This window comes from Nicotiana tomentosiformis, chromosome 7, assembly GCF_000390325.3.
Source record: "Nicotiana tomentosiformis chromosome 7, ASM39032v3, whole genome shotgun sequence".
Lineage (NCBI taxonomy): Eukaryota > Viridiplantae > Streptophyta > Magnoliopsida > Solanales > Solanaceae > Nicotiana > Nicotiana tomentosiformis.
In genome coordinates this window covers 73,257,829-73,265,028 of record NC_090818.1, presented here as the reverse complement: position 1 = coordinate 73,265,028, position 7,200 = coordinate 73,257,829, and the positions used below count along the sequence as shown (strand labels likewise).

The 7,200-nt window shown below is 38.8% G+C and overlaps 1 long non-coding RNA gene across 2 annotated transcripts; it reads left to right on the top strand.

Annotated features, from left to right (window-relative positions):
* The first annotated feature begins 3,836 nt into the window (after positions 1–3,836).
* LOC104114956 (uncharacterized) lies at positions 3,837–5,596 on the top strand. Of its 2 annotated transcripts, XR_690506.4 has the most exons (3): positions 3,855–4,197; positions 5,319–5,408; positions 5,566–5,596. It is a non-coding gene; the product is annotated as an uncharacterized lncRNA (long non-coding RNA). The 2 variants fall into 2 exon arrangements; XR_011409833.1 differs by having other exon boundaries at positions 3,837–5,408.
* The last annotated feature ends 1,604 nt before the right edge of the window (positions 5,597–7,200 follow it).

Sequence of the window (7,200 nt, the reverse complement as noted above, 5' to 3'; positions counted from 1 at the left end):
CACACCATTCAGATCCCGGAGGACATGTTACGCGCCTGTGTTATGGATTTTGGGGATTCTTGGGATCCATTCTTATCGCTTGCGGAGTTTTCCTATAACAACAACTACCAATAAAGTTTTCAGATGGCTCCTTATGGGGCCTTTTATGGGAGGAGATGACGTTCTCCAGTTGGTTGGTTTGAGCCGGGAGAGGCTAGGTTGTTGGGCACTGATTTCATTCGGGATGCCTTGGACAAGTCAAGCTGATTTAGGATCGAATTCGTATAGCCCGGTCTAGGCAGAAGATTTACGCTGATCGGAGGGCTCGTGATGTAGCATTCATAGTGGGAGAGAGGGTTTTGCTATGAGTTTCACCCATGAAGGGTGTGATGCGATTCGGGAAGAAGGGCGCAAGTTGAGCCCTAGGTGAGAGAGTTGGTGAGGTGGCCTATAGACTTGCATTGCCACCCAGCTTATCTGCAGTTCACTCGGTATCCCATGTTTTTATGATCCGAAAGTATCATGGTGATCCGTCCCATGTATTAGATTCCATCTTAGTCCAATTAGACAAGGATTTGACTTATGAGGAGGAGTCGGTGGCTATTCTAGCACGGTAGGTCCGGAAGTTGAGGTCTAAGAGTTACCCTTATGTTAGAGTGCAGTGGAGAGGTCAGCCGATCGAGGCATCTACGTGAGAGTCCTAGTCCGATATGCGGAGTAGATACCCACAGCTTTTTACTAGCCCAGGTACCTATCCATGTCCGCTCGAGGACGAACGTTACTTTTAGAGGTAGAGAATATGATGACCCGATAGATCATTTTGAGTACTAGCCCTTATTTGAGTGTTCTGAGACATCTATTAGCTTTATTTAGTGTTTCTCGATTTACATGCACAATCCATATCTTTTTCCAGAAAGATTTTATGTAAAACTTTGAAGAAAATATGATTTTTGGATTTAAAAATAATTTGAGTTGACTACGGTCAACATTTTGTGTAAACAATTCCGAATTGGTAGTTTGATGATCCCAGTGGGTCCGTATCGTAATTTTGTACTTGGGCATATGCCTGAAATTCAATTCGGTACTACCTAACTTGATTTAACTTGTTTTGTCGAAAACTAGTAATTTGAAGGTTTAAAGATTTTTTTCCGGTTTGGCCGTAGGTTGACTTTATGGCTACCGGGTTCGGATTTTGGTTCCGGGACTTGGTATATGTCCATTTTGCTAATTGAAACCTGTCTATAAAATTTGGTGCAAAACGGAATTGGTTTGATAGGATTCGAATGCTTGGTTGTGATTTTAGAAGTTCTTGAGTTTTCTTTGACATTTCATGTATTTTGACATCTGATTCAAAGCTCTAGCTATTAGTTTGGTGTTTTGATCATGTGAGAGAGTTCGTATGATGTTATTACACTTGTGTGCATATTTGATTTGGAGCCCGAGGGGCTCGGGTGAGTTTGGGATAGGCTACATACTATTTTGAACTTAGAAAATTTCTAGTTTTAGCTGTCTACTAGTGTCTGGTGTTTTGTGCTTCACGATCGCGAAGGGCAAATGGGGCTGGGGAGGGATTTCGTCTACGCGAATGCGAGGTCATGATCGCGAACGCAAAGTAACAGGGGGTTTACCCTTCGCGAACGCGGCCATGCCCTAGAGGGGGAGGCTAGGCCAGATGTTATGCTCTTCCTACTAGGATGGAGGTGGTTGCATCCGACTCATTTATCACAGGTATTGTTTCGATTTGTCGTAGAGATGTATCAGTCTTATTTGATCTAGGCTCTACTTATTCCTATGTATCATCTTACTTTGCTCCATATTTGGGTACATCCCGTGATTCCTCGAGTTCTCCTATCTATGTGTCCACGCCAGTGGGAGATTCTATTATTACTGACTATGTGTATCAGTCGTGTTTAGTTGTTCTTAGTGGTTTTGAGATAAGAGCTGACCTATTGTTGCTCAGTATGGTAGATTTTGATGTTATTTTGGGCATGGACTGGTTGTTGCCCTATCATGCTATTCTTGATTATCATGCCAAGACGGTGACATTGGCTATGCCAGGTTTGCCGCAGTTGGTGTGGAGGGGTAGCTTGGATTATGTTCCTAGCAGGGTGGTGTCTTTCTTAAGGCACATTGGATGGTTGAGAAAGGGTGTGAGGCATATCTAGCCTTCGTGAGAGATGTCAGTGTTGATTCTCCTACCGTTGAGTCAGTTCTGGTAGATAGAGATTATCCATATGTATATCTGGCGGATCTTCCGGGCATACCGCCCGACAGGGATATCGATTTTGGTATTGATTTTTTACCGGGAACTCAGCCCATTTCTATTCCACCATATCGTATGGCCCCAGCAGAGTTGAAGGAGTTAAAGGAGCAGTTGCAAGAGTTGCTTGAGAAGGGCTTCATTTGGCCTAGTGTGTCACCTTGGGGTGCTTCGGTCTTGTTTGTAAATAAGAAGGATGGTTCTATGCGCATGTGTATTGATTACCGACAGTTGAACAAGGTTACAGTGAAGAACATGTATCCATTGCCACATATTGATGACCTATTTGATTAGTTACAGGGTGCCAGAGTGTTCTTAAAGATTGATTGGCTGTCAGGCTATCATCAACTGAAGATTCGGGAGCCGGATATTCCGAAGACTGTCTTCAGGACTCGGTATGGTCATTAAGAGTTCCTTGTGATGTCATTTGGGCTGACCAATGCCCCAGCAACATTCATGCACTTGATGAACAATGTATTCCAGCCCTATCTTGACTCATTCGTCATTATGTTTATAGATGACATCTTGGTGTACTCCCAGAGCTGGGAGGACCATGAGCAGCACCTGAGGACCGTGCTCCAGACCTAGAGAGAAAAGAAGTTGTATGCAAAATATTCAAAGTGCGAATTCTGGTTGGATTCAGTGGCATTTTTGGGTCATGTAGTGTCGAGTGAGGGGATCAAGGTAGATCCGAAAAAGATTGAAGTAGTGAAAACTTGACCCAGACCGTGTTCAGCTACTGAGATCCGGAGTTTTCTTGGTTTGGTAGGGTATTACCGTTAATTCATAGAGGGTTTCTCATCTATTGCTGCACCTATAGAAGGGTGCTCCTTTCAGGTGGACCGAGGAGTGTGAGGAGAGCTTTCAAAATCTCAAGACTACTTGTTGGTATTGCCTACGGGCTCAGGGTCTTACACTGTGTATTGCGATGTGTCACGTGTTGTCCTCGGTGCGGTGTTGATGCAAGACGGTAGGGTGATTGCCTACGCTTCTAGACAGTTGAAGGTACATGAGAATAACTATCCTATCCACGACCTTGAGTTAGCAGCTATTGTTCATGCCTTGAAGATTTGGCGGCACTATTTGTACGGTATCCCTTGTGAGGTCTATACCGACCACCGGAGTCTACAACATTTGTTCAAATAGAAGGATCTTAACTTGCGATAGCGGAGATGGTTAGTGTTGCTTAAGGACTATGATATTACCATTCTGTATCATCCCTGGAAGGCCAATATGGTGGTCAATGCCTTGAGTCGTACGGAGGAGAGCTTAGGCAGTTTAGCATATCTACCGCTAGTAGACAGGCCATTAGCATTGGATGTTCAGGCCTTGGCCAACCAGTTTGTTAGATTGGATGTTTCGGAGCCGAGTCGAGTTTTGGGGATCACTACAAGAATATTGACTTTTAACAACCATTTCTTAACGAAGGGACATGAGTCCGGTCGTTATAAATATACTTTTGGCTACCAAAATGTTTTTCTGTCATTAAATCACTATTTTTACTTCAGCAATAACAGGAGAATAATATTCGGTCGCTAAATAGTATAATATACCTTCGTTAATACTAAAACAAAATTAAACCCAAAAAGAATGCATGTTTCCCTTAATATTTTCCTGCCCACCCCTCTAAATAAATAAATAATAAAGAAAAAAAAGCCTCGACTCAAACAGAACTACTTAGCAATAGAAACTGCCAAAACTTCATCTCGCAGACTCAAAATTCTCATTCTCTAAGGCGTATATTTGTTTGAAATTTGTGGATACATTGTAGTGCTTGGTGACATACTTTTTCTACTTTCAGTTTTTTGTAATTTGATATTCTCTCATGCTTTCTCTTTATTTCTTATGTGTAGAATCTTTAAAATAAGCTTCAAAATTTTACTGGGCAACATAGGAATAAGCTCAAGATTCTGTCGCCACAAGTTAAGAAACGTAGAGATATTCTAAGAGAGCTTCAGGTGCGTTCTTGGTTCAATTTCGAACTTCGTCTCTGTTCTTCTTGCCTTTCTTCTGATGTTTAATTTGTGAAGATTCATCTGTCATGGTTATATTAAATTGGTGAAGGATTGTTGTGATAACTTAGCCCTAATTGTTTTGGGATCTATTGGAGATTGTACTTTTATAATTGTCTATGGAATTGCTCACCAGCTGTTCGACTAATTTCCTGAATGAATATTGGAGCCTTAGAATTAGCATCTTTCATCCCCACTGCTAAATAAACTCCAAGAACTTTTTTCAGTCAATAGATTTTGCAATACGTGTTTTAATTTTCAGTAATACATATTTGAATTAAGAAATATAATATCTTTTAAAAAATTTGATTAACTACAAAATATTGTACCATATAGCAGCATAATTGCCTTGTAGAGGCAACATAAAAAAATGATAGATACCAGAAAAGTAGAGTAACATGAGCACTGAAAAGGGAAATAACAATGGAATATAACAGTGAAAGATCCTAAGATCCACCTTCTTAGAAATAGTCAAATACTATAGCATTTGAAATACTACCACAGTTAGCCAATTTCAATAAGTAATAATTTTTGAGCTAGAAAACTAACACCTTGAAAAGTTTCTACGAAAGCTAAATAAGGTAAGAGCACAACAAGTAATAGCCAAATAATAAGATGCAACTGCAATGCAAGCTTTACATTCATTTTAAGACTCTAGTAATCATGGTTAGTCTATTTTTCAGTGGATGTCTTCTTATAAGAAAGTACAGTGAGCAAATCAAACATAGTTAGCAACAAAAAGAATAGTTGTAGGGATCATCAAATCGAAAAAACTTTAGTCGTCATGAGCATGTTGCAAATAATTTTTTGTTAATTCCTTTTAATTGGGATTATTTTTCGACTTTCTTCTAATTCTAGAGGTGTTGGAAAATATATTTTGAGGTTGATAAAAGGGTTTTTTGAAGCTGCTGATTGTGGTACTTCATTATCTGAGGAGACTAATGACCAGTGAGAAAGGACAATCTTAAATTTATTTTTTAAATATATTTTATTCTGCTTTTATCATTGAATGACCATTGCACTACTTAGAGGAAGGTATAGTGTTTATACTATTACCCTGCTCTCAGGGTAATAGTATCTTGGCAGATTCTGCCTCTGAGCAGATTGAATTTATTGCTCTTTCGCAAAGGACAGGAGACCCAAAGTATCAACAGAAGGTATGTGACAATAGAATTTCTCAAAAACTATAACTTCTTGATAGCTACTAGTAAATAAAACTACAGTTTTAAATTTTGGCATGGCAGACAATTGATTAAGTTACACTTACTTGAAATCAATGTTCTAGTGACCGAATGGCATATGTTCCTATTTCAGGTGGAGATTGTTATCTTAGAACTTAATAGAACTTTTCCAGATGATGGTTTGCTTCCAATACACATTAATCCGGAGAGAGGGATTAATGCCTTCCACTGTTTATGGTCATTTTCGAATATGTAGATCAAATAGAACTTTTTACATTCAGTTTAAATATAAAAGAATACCTGAAAGTTTAAAATTTGACTGGGAAATGCTCGACTCTTTTTATGTACTAGTTATGGTATCCATTAAAATATTAGCTAGTTATGGTTAGTCTTCATTTCGATCTTTCTTCTGGTTCAATATTCATTGTTCCTGAAATACTCTTGTCTGATAAATTGTAATTGCTTTCTGTGGGAAGTTTCAGTCAATTTAGTTCTCTTTTCGAATATATAGATGATTCCTATAAAATTGTGCTTGCTTTCTTTGTGGTCAATCTTTATTTTGTGGGAAAGTAAAAAGGAAGAAAAAGTAGAAGCTTATAGGAGTATTTTTTATTAGACTGATAAGAATTTATTATTTTAACAGATAAAAAAACTGAAGTCTGAAGAACCTGTCCTTGAAAAAAGTGCAGAGTAAGTAGCAACTGAAAATGCTAAAGAACAAGTTAAACCAGAAGAGGAGCCTATTTTCTCTTTTGTTAGGAGTTATTTAACAGATATTTCATTTGTAATGCTACAATCTATTTTCTGTTTTGTTAGGAGTTGACAAGTTTATTGTCCATTTTGGATAGGTATATTTTTGGTAGTGTTTTGCTTTTGTTCCTTGTAATTAACTGTGAAATTTATAGGAATATTGATTATTTCTTATGTTTCTGGAGCAACTGTGTGTATATAGGTTTTTAATATATCATTATAGTAATAGTTAATAGAAAATTAACGAATGTAAAAGCCTGTTACTAAAAGCACTAACATTAGTTGGATTTGTTGTCATCATTATAGGTTTTTAACGATCAGAAAAATAATTAACGAAGGAAAAATTCAGTCGCTAAAAATAAGCTATGACGACGGGAGTTTTTGTTATCGCTAAAGGATCTTTAACGACCGGTTTGAGATCTGGTCGTGAACTTTTAACGTCGGACTTTTAACGACCGGTGACGACCAGTTTTTTTCCGGTTGCTTTTGACTAATAGCGACCGGTTTAGGACTTTTAACGACCGAATTTTCTTTCGTTAAAGGCTTTTTTTTCTTGTAGTGGATGACAGTGTGTTACGGTTCAGCACGGCGATGCCAAGGAGGTCATTATTGTGGATGACAGTGTGTTACGAATGTAGGGCAAGCTATGTGTGCCCAATATAGATGGTTTGCATGAGTTGACTTTTTAAGAGGCCCACAGTTCGTGTTACTCCATTCATCCGGGTGACGCTTAGATGTATCAGGACTTGAGGTAGCACTATTGGTGGATGAGGATGAAGAAAGACATAGTGGAGTATGTAGCTTGGTGCCTAAATTGTCAGCATGTGAAGTATGAGTATCAGCGGCCAGGTAGATTGCTTCAGTGGCTAGAGATTCCAGAGTGGAAATGGGAGCGGGTTACTATGGATTTTGTTGTTGGGAACCCACGGACTCAGAGGAAGTTCGATGCAATATGGGTGATTGTGGATAGGTTGACCAAGTTAGCTCATTTCATTCCAGTGGTGACTACTTATTCTTT